Genomic DNA, 19,981 nt, shown 5'->3' on the forward strand with positions numbered 1-19,981 from the left:
CCTGGAGGGTAGGCAATATGTTAATTCAAGCTTACCTGGAATGTGGGGGATATGTTAATTCAAAACCTACCTGATACTCAAACACTTAAAACTTTAAGAAACTAACAAAGAAAACTCCTTTTTTCATAAAAGCACCGTTTGCCTCCCTGCTCCTACATCCTCTATTTAAAAGGGACCCAGAAATCCTATTCAGGGCTCGGCTTTTTGGACAGGAGTCCACTGGGCCGAGCCAGTCATAATAAGTATTCCTTCTCAGAATATCCCAGAGTCCTAGCCTTCAGTATGTGATCACTGAGTCCTTTCTGCTTCCACAACATTTCCTGGGGGCTTGTCCAGGATTGCAATGAAAGCCAGAGATGGCAGCATTTCAATACCCCTGTCAGACGCCTCTGAGGAAACCAGGAGGGCTCAGGTGAACCCCAGCCCTGGGCGCCCCTGGACCCCTTTTAGTCCAGAAAGAGGGTGTGGGCTCCACTGGACTCCCAGGGGAAAAACATAGATGCACCAAATGGTCTAAAAGGAAATCCTAAGAGCGAAAAAAAAAAAAAACTCTGCACGCCAGACAGGTAAGATCCCCAGGGGCATTGTGTAAGAAAAGCCTAACTAAACATTAGAAGGGGGGCCTGATCAGCTCCCAAAGGGGATCCTAGTAACCCCCAAAAGTTTGTGGGGAGGCCATCTTCTCCAGGTCTGAAAAGAAAAAAAGCCTGATGTTTGGTTTCAGCTGCCTGCGACTTGGCATCTGGTTTGCCTTCACTAAGATAGTGAAGGTTTGGTTACAGTGGGAGAGGTGTTGATGGGTGTAAGTCCCACTTGCTACCCCACTTAAAAAGTGGGGGGGGGGACTGCTGCCTCTTCTGCCTTTATTTTGGCTGCTCTCTCTCTTTCTCTCTCTTTCTGCCACCATAGGAAATTAGGCATCAGTTATCACAGTGCTTTCCACTGGAATGCTCCCTGAAAAATTGGTCTGGATTTGGGAGCTCTTGGTTACAGAAAAATGGATTGGTTTTTGTAATGAATATAAGTTGACCAGTAGAAAGGTTTAGAAAGAAATAGGTCTCTGTTTTGGTGCTGGATTGCAAATGAGCTTGTTTTGTAAACAGAAGGGTAGGCAAAAAGTCCTGTTAGACATTCCCCCTTGCTAAGGTTGCAATAATTAACAAGCTGTAGCTCAAAAACAGCCATATCAGAGAAATGGAAATTATGAGTCAAATTGATGGGCTTTGTGTTTCTGTCTGTGTGCCATGGCTCTTTAGTGTTTGCTGGTTTATACAATGCAAGTGTATGTTTTCCTGCCTCTGGATGGTGGTACTGAATTGTGTGAAGTGGTGAATTTTGGTTAGGCTGGAATTCTGGGATGCCAGGTCAGTCGACTAAAAGGGTGTCTCTTCATTCTTTCTAGAATGATAAGCATGGCTTCTGGTATGCCAGCGGGCTCCCCATAGGAGCATCTTCTCAGGAATTGAGGAGTTCTGCCTGCTGCTGGCCCACATGGCCACAGAGCAGCTTCTGTGTGAAACCCTGAAATCTAGTTAAACCAGTGTTAAAAAAAAAAAGGAAAATAAAGGGGGTACAAATAGATCTGAAACCTAGAAACCTCATGTCATGTCTCCTTTAAAAAAAGGAGGCAATAAACCTCAAACTTCTCAGTTTAAACTCAGTTGTGCCTACAAAAAGTATGAATAGTGAACAAAATTTTAAAAACAATTTAAATAGATCTGAGACCTAGATTTGACCTAATCTGCCAGTTAAGGTCAAAGAATTCCTAGAAATGCTAAAGATATAAAATTCTTCTGTTTTAATCTGTTCAAAACCTTGTGTTCAACTTTGAAATATGTGTTTAACCTTGTCAGTGTGCTTGTGCCTAGGAAATCAGATTTGGGGTTCACCTGTTACACGTTGGGTAATGGTGAAAGGTAACCTAAAAATGAATCTTTCAATGCCATTACTGTCTTCCCAGTGGATTGAATGCATAAATCACAAGTGACATTTATTTGCTAGAAAAGCAGAAAAACTACACCAAGTTGTTACTAATAAAATTGTTTTAATTGCATAGTTAATAAAGGTGCCCAAATTGATTTTAAGTAAAAACTTTCTAAAAACTTAGAGTTGAAATCATTGTATGAGTACCTTTATATATAAAACAGTAAAAAATATATAACTGAAATTATTACAGCAGAGCATATGTAGCCTAAATTTCAGCTATTGTAATGGTAATCTTAAACTAATTTACCTTTGTTTATGGCTACTTCACATCTATCTAGTGCTTACTATAGTAATGGTAATTATAACTTAAACCTACCTTTAATTATGGTTATTTTAAAACTAAGTTCACCTAGCCCTTAGACTTCAACTATTGTGATGGTAATTATAAACTGAGTTTGCCTTTATTTATGGTTGCTGCAAGTCTGGCCCCACCCCTTGCCTCTGCTTATGGTTCTGAAGCAAAAAAAAATTGTACCATCGTATTAAAAACATTTTGGTTATAAGCCATTAATTGAGAAAGCCACAAAGGGGGAAAACCACGAACCCCTAGTCTGGAAAAGCCAGCAAAGGAAAGCCTTCAGGGAAATCTTTCAAGTGTTGTTTTACAGTTGAACTTGTTTTATAAAAGAAAAAGGAAATTTTTAAGTAACTAAGTTTTGTTTCCATGTCAAACTATTCATGCCTGCCTATTTGCTCAGTGTATATCTTCATATATCAGGGTTATAATATCAAATTAACAACTAATTCTTTTTAAAAACCTCTATTCAAATTGTTAAAAATTAAGTATGCAGTTATATGTGTAATAAATATTCCTAGAACCCAAATTAGACTAAGAGGTATGGAAAGGTCATATAAAAATCTGAATATAAAAACTATTAGGAAAGGGAAAAAAATTTATTTTGGAGCTCTTTAACCTGCCCAGCCCCCAGGACCTTCTCTTTGCAAGAGCTCTGAGGGAGGGGCCAGGTTTGGCAGATTAAAACTCTGTCTTCTAGGCTGGGGAATGAAGTCAGTTTTCCCTGTAGTTCCCCATTTTAAACCTCTTAACAGCCTTAAATAAGGGTAATTACTAATCCTATTACCAAATTTCAGTAAGTATGTCTTGCATCTGTCCCTGCAATGTCATTCAGGACAACTCCAAGTCCCAAAACTGCCCCCATATCACACCTCTTCTTCCCTCTACTTGCCTTCAGCAACTACCGTGGCCACTGTCTCCACACCAGTGATACAATTTCTTCCATTGCTAGGGTCACAATAGTTCTATAACAGAGTACCAGTAAGTCCACTCTAATCCATATTTTATTCCTCCACCCTGAGGATCCTGGGATGGCGATATCCACTCTACCTCTAAATTGAGAGGGGCTTAGATCCCACATGGGGTTCTCCTGCTTGCAGTTGTAGACACTCTCGGTTCCCTGGTGTGCTGGTTGACCATCCTCACCTCCCTGTTAGTTGACCTGGGAAAATCCAACAAACCAGAGAGTAGGTGTTGCAACTCTGCTGAAGCTGAGGGCCCAGCTGGCACATCAACAATCCAGAGATTCAAGTCTCCAGAGCATACACCAACCCCAGCACCAACCACAGGTTCAGTAAAAGTGAGAGAAGAGGCAGGTGTAAAGAGGTCATACCTAAGTCCAACTCCATCATATTCAGGAGCACAAATTCCAAAGTAGGGCCCACTGGTAAGGCATTGAACTCCAGAGTCATCTGTCATGACCATAGCACCTGGGTGTCTCTGTAGCCCTCAGGAGCACCACTACCTGGGGTTGTATCTACTTTGGCTGTCTCTGGGATCCTGCTGAGACATGCATAAGTGCAACCCCTCTGATGACTTCCCAACACATTTTGAAGTCTCTTAGCCATATAAACTCATTTTTCTTTTACTATTTCCCCTTTTATTCAAGGTATTTTTCTAGTTGCATCACCAGTTGGTGCTTGGTAGTAATTCCTTGGCACCAGGAAAGCTCAGCACCAGGAGTCATGTCCCACACTGGGAGGAAGGTAATATATTTACATGCTGGGTTTGGCTTAGAGAGTGGCCACATTTAAGCAGCATAGAGGCTCTCAGGAGGTAACTCTTAGGCACCCTGCAGCTCCAGGCCTAGTTGAAATTCCAAGCACACAGACTCATAAGCATAGTCATCAGTTAGGGTGATGTTGGCTTCATAGAATGAGTTTAGTAGCATTCCTTGCTGTTCAATTTTTTTTGGAACAGCTTAAGTAAGACTGGTATTAGATCATCTTTGAATGAGTGGTAGAATTCACCTTCAAAGTCATCTGGTCCTGGGCTTTTCATTTGGGGGAGGTTTTTGATGACTGTTTCAACCTCTTTACTTGTGATTGGTTTATTAAGGTCTTCTATTTCTTCCAGGGTCAGTGTAGGTTGTTCATATGTTTCTAGGAATTTGTCAATTTCATCTACATTGTCTAGTTTGTTGGCATACAGTTGTTCATAGTATCCTCTTGTCTCTCTTATTTCTGTAGGTTCTCTCAGTTTTGATTTTATTTGTATCATCTCTCTTTTTTTCTTTGTCAGTCTACCTAAGGGCGTGTTGATTTTGTTGATCTTCTCATAGAGCCAACTTTTGGTTTGTTGACTCTATTGTCTTTTGGTTGTCAGTTTCACGTATTTCTGCTGTGATCTTTATATTTTCTTTCATTTGGCTTGGTTTGGGATTAGTTTTTACTCTTCTTTTTCTAGTTCCACCCCAAGTGTGCAGTTAGGTCTTCAATTTAGCTCTTCTTTTTTAAAGTAGGCATTGAGGGCTATAAATTTCCCTGTCTGCACTGCCTTTGCTCTATCCCATAGTTTTTTTTTTTAAAGATTAATTTATTTATTTCTCTCCACTTCCCCCCTACCCCCGCCCCAGTTGTCTGTTCTCTGTGTCTATTCGCTGTGTGTTCTTCTTTGTCTGCTTCTGTTGTCAGCAGCACGGGAATCTGCATTTCTTTTTGTTGCATCACCTTGCTGTGTCAGCTCTCCGTGTGTGCAGCTCCATTCTTGGACAGGCTGAACTTTCTTTCGCGCTGGGCGGCTCTCCTTATGGGGCGCACTCCTTGCGCATGGGGCTCCCCTACATGGGGGACACCCCTGCATGGCAGGGCACTCTTTGCGCACATCACCACTGCACATGGGCCAGTTGCACACGGGTCAAGGAGGCCCAGGGTTTGAACCGCGGACCTCCCATGTGATAGACGGTCGCCCTAACCACTGGGCCAAGTCCGCTTCCCTATCCCATAGGTTTTGATATGTTATGTTCTCATTTCTCATTCATCTCAAAATATTTACTGATTTCACTTGAAATTTCTTCTTTGGCCCACTGATTATTTTATTGTGTTGTTTAATCTCCATATATTTGTGAATTTTCCCTTTTTCCATCCATTATTGATTTCCAGCTTCATTGCATTATGATCAGAGAAGGTGCTTTGTATAATTTCAATCTTTTTAAATTTATTGAGTCTTGTCTTGTGACCCAACATATGGTCTATCCTGGAGAAGGATCCTTGATCACTTGAGAAGAATGTAGAGCCTGCTATTTTGTTTTATTATTAATAACAAAAAACAGAGAAACCAAAAAAACGCTACCATTTAATAATCACCTCTCAATCTCCCTATGCTTCCTCTGCTGCACATAGCTGCTATTCTGTTTCTGTCTAATTTATATTTATATAAATTATATAAAGTATATTTATATAAACTTATAAAATAAATTAGAGAGACAGAAACAGAATAGCAGAATACTATATAGATGGAGTCAAGCAATATGTAATATCTTTTGCCTAGTTTCTTTCACCTAGCAAATTTTCTTTTTTTAAACTCTTAATGGAAGATTATTAATATATTACTATATACTACTGCCCATATTTTGTTTTTGTTGTATTTTTGCCTAATATTAACATCTCATAACATTAAGGTACATCTGTTCAGTTTCAAAGAAAAAGTCTTATATATGCAATATTATCCATATAGTTCACATGAGGTTTTGCTATACTATACAGTACCATATTACATTGTTTAGCTTTCCTTCTAGTAATACACATGACCTTAGATTTTCCCTTTCATCCACTGTCATACCTATATATTAGCAGCGCCAGTTACAAAGACTATGATGAGTTTTCACCATGTCTATTCATGTCCAAAGATTTATGAACATTCATGCATCAGTTGATGGACACTTGGGTGGTTTCCATTTATGGCAATTGTGAGTAATGCCACTATGAACATCAGTATGCAAATGTCTGTTCGTGTCACTGCTCTTAGTTATTCTGGGTATATACCTATTAGTGGTATTGTGGTGTCATGTGGCAAATCTATATTCAACTTCCTTAGGAACTGCCAAACAGCCCTCCACAGTGGCTATACCATTCTACATACCCACCAACAGTGAATAACCATTCCTATATCTCCACATTCTCTCCAACATTTGTGGTTTTCTGTTTTTTTAATAGTGGTCATTCTGATAGTGTGAAATGATATCTCATTGTAGTTTTGATGTGCATTATCCTAATCGCTAGTGATGTTGAACATTTTTTCATGTGTTTTTTCACCATTTGTACTTCTTTGGAAAAAGATCTATTCAAATCTTTTGTCCCTTTTTCTATTGGGCCATTTGTCTTTTTATTGTTTCATTGTAAGTTCTTTTTATATATTATAGATATTAAACCCTTATTGGATATGTGATTTTCAGATATTTTCTCCATAGAGTAGGCTGCCTTTTCACCCTTTTGACAAAATCCTTTGAGGAGCAAAAGTGTTTAATTTTGAGACAGTCCCACTTACCTATTTTTTCTTTTGTGGCTTGTGCTTTGGGTGTAAGTTCCAAGAAACCATCGTCTATCACAACGTCTTAAAGATGTTTCCTTACATTTTCTTCTAGTAGTTTTATGGCCCTGGTTTTTATATTTAGGTCTTTGATCCATTTTGTCTTGTATAGGGAGTTAGATAGAAGATAGGGGTCCTCTTTTATTCTTTTGGTTATGGATATCCAGTTCTCCCAGCACCATTTGTTGAACAGACTGTTTTATCCCAGTAATGTGGACTTGGTTGATTTGTCACAAACCACTTGGTGTAGAGATGAGAGTCTTATTTTTTGAGTCTCAATTCTAGTCCACTGACCAATGTGTCTATCTTTATGCCAATACCATATGTTTTCACAATTGTATCTTTGAAATATGTTTCAAGGTCAGGCAGTGAGAGTCCTCCCACTTTGTTCCTTTATTTAAGGATGTTTTTTGGCTATTCAGGTGCCTTTCCCCTTTCAAATGAATTTGGTAATTAACTTTTCTATTTCTGTAAAGTAGCTGCTGGAATTTTGATTGTTATTGCATTGAATCTATAAATCAGATTGGGTAGATTTGACATCTTCATGATATTTAGTCTTCCAATCCATGAACATGGAAGGCCTTTCCATTTGTTTAGGTTTTCATTAATTTCTTTTAGCACTGTTTTGTCATTTTCTGCATATAGTTCCTGTACATCTTTGGCTAAATTGATTGCTAGGTATCTGAGTCTTTTTGTTGCTATTTTAAATGGAATTTTTTCCTGATTTCCTCCTCAAATTGTTCAATACTAGTACAGAAACACTAATGATTTTTGCATATTGATCTTGTATCCTGCCACTTTGCTGAACTTGTTTATTACCTCAAGTAGTTTTGTTGTGGACATTTCAGAATTTTCTAAATATAGGATCATGTCATCCGCATAGTTTTACTTTCTCTTTTCCTATTTGGAGAACTTTTATTTTTTTATCTAATTGCTCTAGCTAGAACTTCTACTACAATGGTGACAGTGGGTGTATTTGTCTTGTTACTGAAAGTTTGAAAACTTTCCCCATTGAGTATGATGTTGACTGTGGGTTTTTTGTATAAGCCCTTTAACATATTAAGGAGCTTTCTGTATATTCCTATCCTTTGAAGTGTTTCCTTTTTTTTTTTATTAAGAAAGGATGATGGATTTTGCCAAATGCCTTTTCTGCATCAGTCGAGATGACCATGTGTTTTTTTCCATCAATTTGTTACTGTGGCGTATTACATTAATTGATTATCTTGCATACCAGGAATAAATCACACTTGGTCATGGTGTATAATTCTTTTAATATGCTGTTGGATTCTATTTTCAGTATTGTGTTGAGAACTTGTGCATCTAAATTCATTAGAGAGATTTGTCTGTAGTTTTCTTTTCTTGTAGTATGTTTACCTGGCCTTGGTGTTAGGATGATATTGGGTTCACATAATGTGTTGGGTAATTTTTTAAAAGGATTTGTGTTAATTCTTCTCAAAATGCCTGGTAGAATTCACCTGTAAGCCATCTGGTCCTGAACTTTTCTTTGTTAGGAGATTTTAACGGCTGTTTCAATCACTTTAAATGTGATTGGTTTGTTGAGTGTGTTTCTAGGAATTTGTTCATTTCCTCTACGATGTTTAGTTTGTTGGCATATAGTATCTCATAATATCTTCTTATAATCCTTCTTTTTCTATGGGGCCAGTTGTAACATCCCCCATTTCATATCTGATTTTATTTATTTGCATGTTCTCTCCTTTTTACTAATCTAGGTAGGGGTTTGTCAATTTTATTGATCTTCTCAAAGAACCAGCTTTTGGTTTTGTTGATTTTCTCTATTGTTTTGTTTTTGTTGTTCCCAATTTCATTTATTTCTGCCCTAACATTTATTATTTCATTCCTTCTGCTTGCTTTGGGATTGGTTTGCTGTTCTTTTTCTAGTTCCTCCACATGTTCAATTTGGTCTTTGATTTTAGCTCTTTCTTCTTCTTAAATATAGGTGTAACGGGCTATAAATTTCCCTCTCAGCACTCCCTTTCCTGTATCCCTTAAGTTTTGATAAATTACGTTCTCATTTCATTCATCTCAAAATATTTACTAATTTTTCTTACAATTTATTCTTTGACCAACTGATTCTTTAGGAGTGTGCTTTTCAACCTCCATATATTTGCAAATGTTCCCCTCTTCCATGTATTATTAATTTCCAATTTCATTCCATTATGATCAGAAAAGGTGCTCTGTATAATTTCAGTCTTTTCTTTTCTTTTTTTTTTAAAGATTTATTTATTTTATTTAATTTCCCCCCCTCCCCTGGTTGTCTGTTTTCTGTGTCTATTTGCTGCATCTTGGTTCTATTGTCCGCTTCTGTTGTCGTCAGCGGCACGGGAAGTGTGGGCGGCGCCATTCCTGGGCAGGCTGCACTTTCTTTTCATGCTGGGCGGCTCTCCTCATGGGCGCACTCCTTGTGCGTGGGACTCCCCCACGCGGGGGACACCCTTGCGTGGCACGGCACTCCTTGCGCGCATCAGCACTGCGCATGGCCAGCTCCACACGGGTCAAGGAGGCCCGGGGTTTGAACCGCAGACCTCCCATATGGTAGACGGACGCCCTAACCACTGGGCCAAAGTCCGTTTCCCTCAGTCTTTTCATATCTATTGAGACTTGCCTTATGACCCATGGTCTATTCTGGAGAAAGATCCATGAGCACTTGAGATTATATAACCAATTGGTTTGGGATGCAACATTCTGTATATGTCTGTTAGGTCTAGCTCATTTATCATATTGTTCAAGTTCTCTGTTTCCTTATTGATCTTCTGCCTAGTTCTTTCTAATGATGTGAGTGTTGTGTTGAAATCTCCAACTATTATTGAAGAAATGTCTATTTCTCCCTTTGGTTTTGCCAGAGTTTGCCTAATGTATTTGGGGGCACCCTGGTTAGGTGCATAGATATTTACGACTGCTACATATTCCTGGTAGATAGTCCCTTTTATTAATATATAATGGCCTTCTGCATCTCTTATCAATTTTTTTGCATTTAAAGTCTGTTTTGTCCAATATTAGTATAGCTACCCCTGCTCTTCCTTGGTTACTGTTTGTGTGAAATATATTTTTCCAACCTTTCACTTTCAACCAATTTGTACTGCTGGATCTAAGGTGATTCACTCATAAACAGCATATTGATGGCTCTTGTTTTTTATCCATTCTGTCCGTCTATATCTTTTGACTGTGGAGTTTTATCCATTCACATTCAGTGATACCATTGAAAGTGCATTATTTACTTCCACCATTTTATTCTTTGGCTTTCATTTGTCATATCATATTTTCACCTCTCTTTTTACTCTTTTGGTTATCCTTTCTACTAGTCTTGCATTCTACACTTTCCTCCAAGCTTCTTTCTCCTGTCTTGTTCTTTCAGACTGTAAGGTTCCCTTTAATGCTTCCTGCAAAGCCAGATCCTTTTTTATGAACTCTCTTAGTTTCTGTTTATTTGTGAATATTTTAAGCTTACCTTCATATTTAAAGGACAGTTTTGCTGAATATAGAATTCTTGGTTGGCAATTTTTCTCTTTTAGTATCCTAATTATATCATACCTCTGTCTTCTCACCCCTATGTTTTCTGATGAGAAATCTGCACTAAGTCTTATTGGGCATCCCTTGTATGTGATGGTTTGCTTCTCCCTTGCTGCTCTCAGAATTCTCTTTATCTTTGGTGTTTTACATTCTGAGTAGCGTGTGTCTTGGAGTCGGTCTATTTGGATTTATTCCAATTGGGGTATGCTGTGTTTCTTGGACATATAAATTCATTTCTTTCATGGGAGTTGGGAAATTTTCAGCCATAATTTCCTCAAATACTCTTTCTTACCCTTTTCCCTTCTCTTCTCCTTCAGGAAATCCAATGACACATATGTTGTTGTGCTTCATGTTATCACTTAACTCTCTGAGCCCCTGCTCAATTTTTTCCATTCTTTTCTGTGTCCTTTCTTCATTTTCAACTGTTCTGTCTTCTGCATCACTTATTTTTTCTTCTATCATGTCAAGTCTGCTGTTGTATGCCTCTAATAAGTTTTTTATCTCACTTATTTAAAGTTGTTCTTTCATTTCCATAAGCTCTGTTATTTTTCTATTCAAGTTTTCAAATTATTCTTTGTGTTTCCCCAGTGTCCTCTTGATATCCTTTATCTCTTTAGCCATATTGTCTTTCACCTCATTGATTTGATTTAGGAAATTTGTATGAACCCCACTGATTAGTTTTCTCATATCTTGTTTCTCTTCTCATGCTTTTATATATTGCTTTGCTTGGGTCATCTCTTCCATTTTCTTAGCATGGCTTGTAATTTTTTGTTGATGTGTAGGCATCTGTTTATGATGGTGAGTTTATGCTGATGCTCAATTTTTCTCTCTTGTGTAGGGATTTAGTGGTGGGATGCTATGTGTAACTGCCGTACTTTGATTCTTGGTTCAAACTGTTTTAGCTCTTTAGGAGTATCCCTGTTTAGGTAAATCTGAGCCGTAGACCCAGTAATGGACTGCAGCTCAGTTTCCAAGGGCCTTGGAGAGGGAGGACGTAGAGGCACAAAAAGTTTCTCTTATTTATTTATTTTTATTTCCTTACATGCACCTCCTTAGTCTGCCAGCAGATGGTGATCTTTGCGGACCTCTCAGTTAAACCTTGGTCAGAATGTGTTTACTAAAACCCTACCAGAATTTGGAGTTGTCCTGGGTGGTGCTGCAGGGATGGATGCTGGACATTGTGTGTCCTGTTGTGGCCCACTGGGTGGACTAGGGGAGAGTGTGGACTACAATGTTGACCACTGTCCATGTGCTGCAGCGGTTCTCCAGAATGTATTCACTGGGTGCAGTGGATGTGCCACAATGATGGAAGAGTATTGATGTGGGAGGGGTGGCGTGGGTGGGGTGGAGGGTTTATGGGGACCTCGTATTCTTTAAATGTAACATTTAAAAGAAAATAAAGAAGAAAAAAACCAAAAAAAACAAAACAAAAAAAAACCCTACCAGAGCAAGGTGACAGAGGATCCTGCCTCAAGGCTATTCAGAGCCTCACAAATCAAATTTTCTCAGAGGCTTTCTCCAACCTTTGCCAGCAGCCCCCTCCCTTTTCCCAGGTAGGAACTAATTCCACTACCCTCTGTGTCCTCAACAACCAGTCCTGGTCAGTGGAGAAGGAGATTAAGAGGGTTGGAGCTCTTTAGTCCCATGCCTGCTCCCAAGGTAAACAATGGTCAGCCACTCCTGGCCTGGAAGGGCTCACGGGACACAGAAGAACAAATTTGTTGGCCAAAAGCTGATTCAGCCTTAGTTTGCATCCCTCTCTCTCTCCTTTCCTGGGGAGGTGGATCCCTATGGCCCACTCTGTCCATAGCTGCTGACCAGAGGCTGGAGAGTTCAAAACTGTCTGCTCCAAGAGTGGGGGGATGTCTGCCAGCAGCTGTAGCTGTAGCTTTTATTCACAGTTTTCCCATCAAGATTCTTTTCCTCTGCCCATTTCTCTTCTGGGTGATGTCCAGCCTTCCCCTGGTGCCCTAAACCCTAAAACATTATTCCAGGCCATTTCTGCCTGTCCTCTAGCTATTTTCTGCAAGAGAATGAGTCCTATGTCTCTCTAATCCTCCATCTTCCCAGAAGTACCACAGTGTCTTCTTAATATTATCTCTTTAGTCATATTTTCCTTCAACTCCTTGAATTGATTTAAATTTGTGTGATTATCATTGATTGTCTTAAATCCTGTGTCTTCTCAGATATTTGGTTTATTCCTTTGGCTGGGTCATCTCCTTTTTCTTAGTATGACTTGTAATTTTTTGCTGATGTCTGAATATGTTGGTGAATTTACTCTGACAGTCAATTTCTCTCTCTTGCCTAGTGGTTTTGTTTCACAGATCTTCTTGCATTTTTAGTACAACTTATTCTGTCTCTAAAATTTCCCAGCTTAAGTTATCAAAATAGGACCAGGGACTCACTAATGAGGTGCAAATTCATTCCAAGTGGACCTTTTTAAGAGACTCCAAAAAGTGGTTAATCTCCTTGTAGTTTCTTGGCTGGCCAGTAGAGGGCACATGTCAGCAAATCTTTGCACAGAGGTGTCTCATCCTCCACTAGCCGGTGATTCTGGTCTGGCCAGAGCCAAGATTCAAAGCGGGCTTTGCTGGCCAAATTCCCTGAAAAACCACTCCCCACTCTCCGCTGCATTCTCCCTTTTCCCAGGAAGGAAGACATCGGTTCCCTTCTCAGTTAGCCGCAGTGAGCCATGGGTTTTATCCAAGTGGAGATGAGTGCTGTTCGCATTCGTGGGGCTTAACAACTCATGGTTTTTGTTTCAGCTTCTTCATCTCTCTGTCCCTCGCCCTTCTGGAGGTTGTGCAGCACTTTTCTAGTGTGCAGATCTCCAAAGCAGCTTCCTGGGACAGCTTCTTGCCCTTCCTTTTTGCCTACCCTGCCTACCTACTCCAATGCCATCTTGCCAGAAGTGATCCATTTTACTAGCTTCTTGAGTTGAATTCTTGGTTCATTTCTTTTCAGTCCTTTTTGTTAATTAATAAAATTATTTAAAGTTGTTCTTTGTTTTATGCATATGACTTTGGCCATATCTCAAAGTTTCCTTTTCTCTTTATTTTGATGTTTCATATCTGGGTTATGATAGCTTCTTAAAAATCATACCTACTATGATCCTATAAATTTAAAAAGGAAAATAAGAAGTAGAGAAATGAGAAATATCATGCATTGCTGGTGGAAATACATAAAGCTGCAGCTGCTTGGAAAACAGTTTGGTAGTTCCTCAAAATATTAAACATATGCTAGAACTATCATATGACCTAGAAATTTCACTCCTGTAACAATTTACATTGAAAAAGAAGAAAGATTTGAAAGCAATAACCTAATTTAAACTTCAAAGAACCATAAAATGAGCGACCTAAACCCAAGCAAGCAGAAGGAAAGAAGGAATGAAGGACAAAGTAGAGATTTTAAAAAAACATTGGGAATAGAAAAACAATAGTGAGAATCAATGAAACCAAAAATTGGTTCTGTGAAAAGATCAACAAAACTGAGAAACCTTTAGGTAGACTAAGAAAAAAAGATAGAAGGCAAATAATTAAGACCATAAATGAAAGTGGAGGCATTCTATCAACTTTACAGAAATAAAAAGGATTATAAGAGAATACTATGTACAATTGTATGCCAACAAATTAGTTAACCTAGGTGAAATGGAAGAATTCCTAGAAACACACAAATTATCAAAACTGACTCAAGAAGAAACATAAAATCTGAACACACCTATAAAAAGTAAAGAGATTGACTCAACAAACATTGTGAATGTAATTAACAGCATTGCATTATATATATAAATGTGGTTAAAAGGGGAAATTGTAGGTCATATATATGTTACTAGAGTAAACATTTTATAAAAATCATAGGCCTGTACAATACTGACAGAGAACCCTATTGTAAACAATGGACTACAGTTAATAGTAAAATTATAAAAGTTTTCTTTCATGAATTGTAAAGAATATACCACACACTGCCCAATGTGTTTATAATAGTGTGGTCTATGGGAACTCTGCATTTTACGCATTCTTTTTCTGTAAAACTACAACTTCTCTAGTGAAAAAAAGTTTAAACCTCCCAACAAAGAGAAGGACAGGACCGGATGGTTTCACAAGTGAATTCTACCAAATATTTAAAGAATTGACCCCAACCTCTTAAAAACTCTTCCAAAAACATTGAAGAGGAGGGAACACTACCTAACTCACTTTAAGAGGACAGCACTACTCTGATATCAAAGGCACCACAAGGGAAAAAACTATGCTCCATTATCCCTTATGAATATAAAAGCAAGTGTCCTCTACAAAATAATAGCAAAACATATCCAACTGCATTTAAAGGAGTATAGACCATGACAAACTCGGATTTATTCAGGAATGTAAGGGTGTTTCAGCCTAAGAAAGTCCATTTATGTCATACACTACGTTAATAGAAAAATGAGAAAAAACCATGTGATCATCTCAATTGATGCAAAAAAGGCATAAAATCCAGCACCCTTTCCTGATAAGAGCAATGAGAAAACTTAAGAACAGAAGAGAACTTCCTCGGGAAACGGACTTGGCCCAGTGGTTAGGGCGTCCGCCTACCACATGGGAGGTCCAAGGTTCAAACCCCGGGCCTCCTTGACCCGTGTGGAGCTGGCCATGCGCAGTGCTGATGCGCGCAAGGAGTGCCCTGCCACGTTGGAGTGTCCCCGCGTAGGCGAGCCCCATGCGCAAGGAGTGTGTCCCGTAAGGAGAGTCGCCCAGCGTGAAAGAAAGTGCAGCCTGCCGAGGAATGGCGCCACCCACACTTCCCGTGCCGCTGATGACAACAGAAGTGGACAAAGAAACAAGACGCAGCAAATAGACACAGAGAACAGACAACCAGGGAAGGGGGGGAATTTAATTAATTAATTAATTAATTTTTTTAAAAAAAGAAGAGAACTTCCTCAATATGATAAAGGACATAAATGAAAACAAAAAATGCAACTGTCATACTAAATGGTGAAAAACTACAAGTTTTCCCCTGAAGATTAGAGCAAAACAAGGATGCCCCCTTTCACCACTGCTATTCAGCATTGTACTGCAAGTGCTAACCAGAGCAATTTGGCAAGAAAAAGAAATAAAAAGCATTCTAAATTTTAAAGGAAGAAGTAATAGTATCTCTGTTCAAAGATAGCATAATCCTATATATGGAAAACCTATATATGGAAAGCTATTAGAGGTAATAAATGAATTCAGCAAAGTTGCAGGGTACAAGATCAACACACAAAAATCAGCGGTGTTTCTACACACCAGCAGCGAATCATCTGAAAAGGGTATCAAGAAAACAATTCCATTTACAATAGCAATTGAAATAATAAAATATTTTGGGTTTAATTTCTTTCAATAGTGATTTGTAGTTTGCCATGTACAAGTCCTGTACATCCTTGGTCAAATTTAAGAAAATCCTAAATAAATGGAAAGAAATTCCATGCCCATGGATTGGAAGACTAAATATTGTTCAGAGATAAATGAAATACAGTGAAAAAAAAAAAAGACAGTCTAACATAAGTGTAATTGGTGCCAGTAGAAGAAAGAATGGGGCAGAAGCAATGTTTGAAGAGAAAATGGCTGAGATATAACCATTAATACAACATCCTTATGGGTTGACATACAGGCCTTTCTGTATGCACAGCTCTCCGACTCCATTTTCAGTCTTTTAGCCTAAGTTATTATATTTTGGTTTTTTCCCTTTCATACCCTCAAAGGAGCCATAGTTAGACTAAAAGCTGACTTCTCAACAGAAACAATGGAAGCCAGGTAATAATAAAATTATAATTTTCAGAATATTAAAAAGAATTTTTATACCCAGCAAAAAACATTTTTCAAGAAAGAAGGCAAAAGACATTTTCCAAAAAATACAAAAAAACTAAGAAAATTCATCACCATAAGACTCAGGGTAATAATTAAGAGGCTTCTCCTAGGGTTTAAAAATAAATAAAAAGGAAAGACTTTAAGAAGAAAGGTGGGAGATGCAGAAAGGAGTGTAAGGTAACAAACTGATACATATATAAATAAAACTAAATGAATATAGACCCTATAGAACAGCATCAGCCAATAGAAATATGTGAGCAACATCTATGTGATTTTAAATATTCAAGTAGCCACACTGAAAAGAGTAAAACCATACAGGTGAAAACAGGCAGAGGCTGGACGGGGCAAGGCTGGGGCTCCCAAGGATGGCCAGGCTTGAGCACGAGGAGGCGGCAGGCACAGGTGTGATGGGTCAGTAGCAGAGATGACCTTGACTTCCTCACCAGGGAGTAAGAATGACCAAGTGCCTTCTGCCTCCCACCAGCAGCCCCAATGTGCACACTGCAGGGTGGAGCCCAGCAGTGGTCTGAGAAGGACCCCCAGCTTGGAAGAGATCAGCCTGGCTAAGTTTCCTGGGTTGTACCTCACTGGCAAGCCCTCACCTCCCCAGCACTGTCTTCCCCGGGCCTCCTGACATAGGGTCTGATGATGAGAAAGACCAGTGGAAGAAAAAAGGAAAAATTAAGAAACAGGAAAAAAGGCCAGAAGGCTCTGCTTCCTTTCAGGAAGAGCACTCTGGAGATGGAGCTGAAAGCCCTTCCCAAATGAAGAGGTCCAGAGGAATCCATGCCTTCAAGAGGCCCAGCTTTGCTGAAAAGAAGGAGAAAGAGTTTAAAATAAAAGAGAAACCAAAGAAAACCAATAAAGAAAAGCACAAAGAAGAAAAACATAAAGCGAAGAAGTCAAAAGACTTGTCAGCAGCTGATGCTGTTAAACGGTGGAAGGAAAAGAAGAAAAAGCCAATTCAAGAGCTAGAGGTGCCTTGGGTTGATGTTCCAAACCTCAAACCCATTTTTGGAATTCCTCTGGCTGACACAGCAGAGAGGACCGTGATGTATGATGGCATTTGGCTGCCAGCAGTTTTCCGGGAATGTGTAGATTACGTCAAGAAGTATGGCATGAAGTGTGAAGGCATCTACAGAGTTTCAGGAATTAAATCAAGTAGACTTACTATTATTCTACTATAGACATTATTCTGGCAATAGAAGAATTTGTATCATTGATGTAAAAGCAGTGGCCACCAGAGGTTCTGAGGGGAGGAAGAGGGAACCATAGGTTTAAGATGGGGCATTTTCAGGACGTTGGAATTGTCCTGCATGACGTTGCAATGACGTATACAGGCCATTCTACATTTTATCATGACTTTAAAAATTGCATGGGACAGAGTGTAAATCATAATGTAAACTATAATCCACAGTTAGTGGCAACACTTCAATATGGGTTCGTCAATTGTAACAAATCACGAATGAGGGATGTTGTTAATGTGGGAAAGGATGGGAGGGGGAGGAAGGGGAACATTTGGAAATCCTCTATATTTTTTACTTTTATGTAATCTAAAGTTTCTTCAAAATAAATTAAATAAATAAATAAAAGGTGCATGAGCTGAAAGCAGCCTATGACTGGGAAGAGTCTCCAAAGTTGGAAGAATACGAGCCAAATACCATAGCCAGTTTGCTGAAGCAGTATCTGGGAGACTTTCCAGAGAATCTACTCACCAAAGAGCTGATGCCCCAACTTGAAGAAGCGTGTGGGAGGAGCGTGGAGGAAGAGAAGGTGCAGATTCAGCATCTGCTCAAGGCGCTGCCTGGGTGCAACCATCTCATCTCTTTACTGATCGCGCACATGAACCATGTCATCTCCAAGGAGCTGGAGACGAAAATGAACATACAGAACATTTCTGTTGTGCTCAACTCCACTGTTCAGATTAGCAGTCATGTCCTGTATGGGCTTTTCACACATGCGCAAGAGCGCTTTGGAAATGTGGTACAAAAGCAGGTGACAAATGCTCTTCGATGGTCTAACATGGCCAGCACGCCCCTGCTGCCAGGCACCCAGGAGAGCATCAAAGAGGAGATCAGAAAACAGGAGTTTCTCTTGAATGGTTGAAATCGAGATTTGCAGGGTGGGAGAAAGGATTTATCTCAAGAAGGAAGATGATGGGAAGTACAAAGAATTTGGGCAGCCCTTAAAAGAAAACTGAGAGGAGCTAAAAGACGGGAGTGTGAAACGAAGTGTGCACAAAAGATAGCCAGGCTTTCAAAAGAGGAGGTCTCCAAAGAAGAAATAAGTGAAAAATGAAGAAGTTATAAGCATTCTCCTTGCCCAGGAGAAGGAGATCCTGCCTGAGCAGGAGGCGCTCCTGGCCAGGAAGCAGATGGAGTCCCAGAAGGAAGAGATAAAGCCCCTGTGAGCTGACTTCGCTGAGAACCAGAGTCATCGGCAACATGGTCCGAGCGAAACCGATGACCATTCCTCTGAAAGTGAACATGACCGTGAAGAGGAAGAGGAGCTGCAGATCATTCTGGAAGATTTACGGAGACAAACGGAAGAGTTAGAAATAAAGAACAATCGTTTGAATCAAGCAATTCATCAAGAGCCGGAGGATCGTGGAGATGCATCTGCAGCTCCAGCTGTCCCAGAGGCAGCAAGCCACGTCAGAGCAGCACAGGCCAGAAAAGGAAGAGCCAGAGCCAGAGAAACGTGGGCGTGGGGCTCCGCCACCAAGAGACAGTGTCCTCGAAATGAAAGTAGCTGAAGAGCAGCTCAAGGCAGCAAGTAACAAGTCAAGCCATCACCTAGCAAAGACAGGAAGGAAACGCCAATCTGAGCAGCAGGGTGGGATGGTTACGGAATCCTCTAGACTTAAGCAGACCTGTGCATCTTACTGGAATGCTAAGAACCCACGTGCACAACTTCGCTACTCAGTAAATTGTGTAAAATGTCTTTTACTCTCAGAGACGCTGCTCTTACACAAAGGACTTATAACTGTCAGGCTCAGGTTACATGGGGGGTGGGGAAGGCAAAGCGTTGCCAACATTTTGGGGCTTGGAGGGAGCAGATGAGTTTTCCATGTAATGTCAGTGTATTAGGGTTCTCTAGGGAAGCAGAATCAACAGGAGATATCTGTCAATAGTACGAGATTTTATAAGAGTCTCTCACGTAACTGTGGGGATGCACAAGTCCAGGTTCCGCAGGCAGGCTGCAACCAGGGGCTCCGAAGAAAGTCCAATGAAGGTCCTTGATGAATTTCTGGGAGACGTTGGCTGTCCAAAGACGAGATGGGAAATTCTTTCTGAGTGCTTTAATCACTTTCCCTTTTAGGGCATTTGACTGATTGGATAAAGCATCACTTATGCTGACAGCAGTCTCCCTGGCTGATGTTGATGTAATCACCCATCTGTGCAGCAAGCTCACTGATGGCTAAAGTCCATAAATGCCCTTGTCTGACAGTTAGCCCAGTGCTTGCTTGACCAAACAACTGGGCACAATTACCTGGCTGAGTTGACACATTACCCTAACAGTCACAGTCAGCTTATTTGAAAATTAATTTTAACTTAAAATAACTATTTTTTAAAGATACAGGTAAATTAATATTAATGATATATTTCACTTAATATTTGAAATATTATTTCAACACATAAATATATAAGAAATTATTAATGAGCTATTTTACATGCTTTTTTTTGTTCATACTAAGTCTTGGAAATGTAGTGTGTATTTTACACTTATCGTACATTGCAATTAGGATGTTATAGTCTCATAAAATTAATAAATTAAAAAGTAGACCTACTAACTCAACTTGACCCTAAAATACTAAAAGGGT

General features: G+C 39.5%; 1 pseudogene; it reads left to right on the plus strand.

The window, feature by feature from the left end:
* The first annotated feature begins 16,613 nt into the window (after positions 1-16,613).
* LOC101411369 (ralA-binding protein 1-like) lies at positions 16,614-18,985 on the plus strand (annotated as a pseudogene).
* Positions 18,986-19,981: the final 996 nt, after the last annotated feature.

This window comes from Dasypus novemcinctus, chromosome X (genome assembly GCF_030445035.2).
Source record: "Dasypus novemcinctus isolate mDasNov1 chromosome X, mDasNov1.1.hap2, whole genome shotgun sequence".
NCBI lineage: Eukaryota > Metazoa > Chordata > Mammalia > Cingulata > Dasypodidae > Dasypus > Dasypus novemcinctus.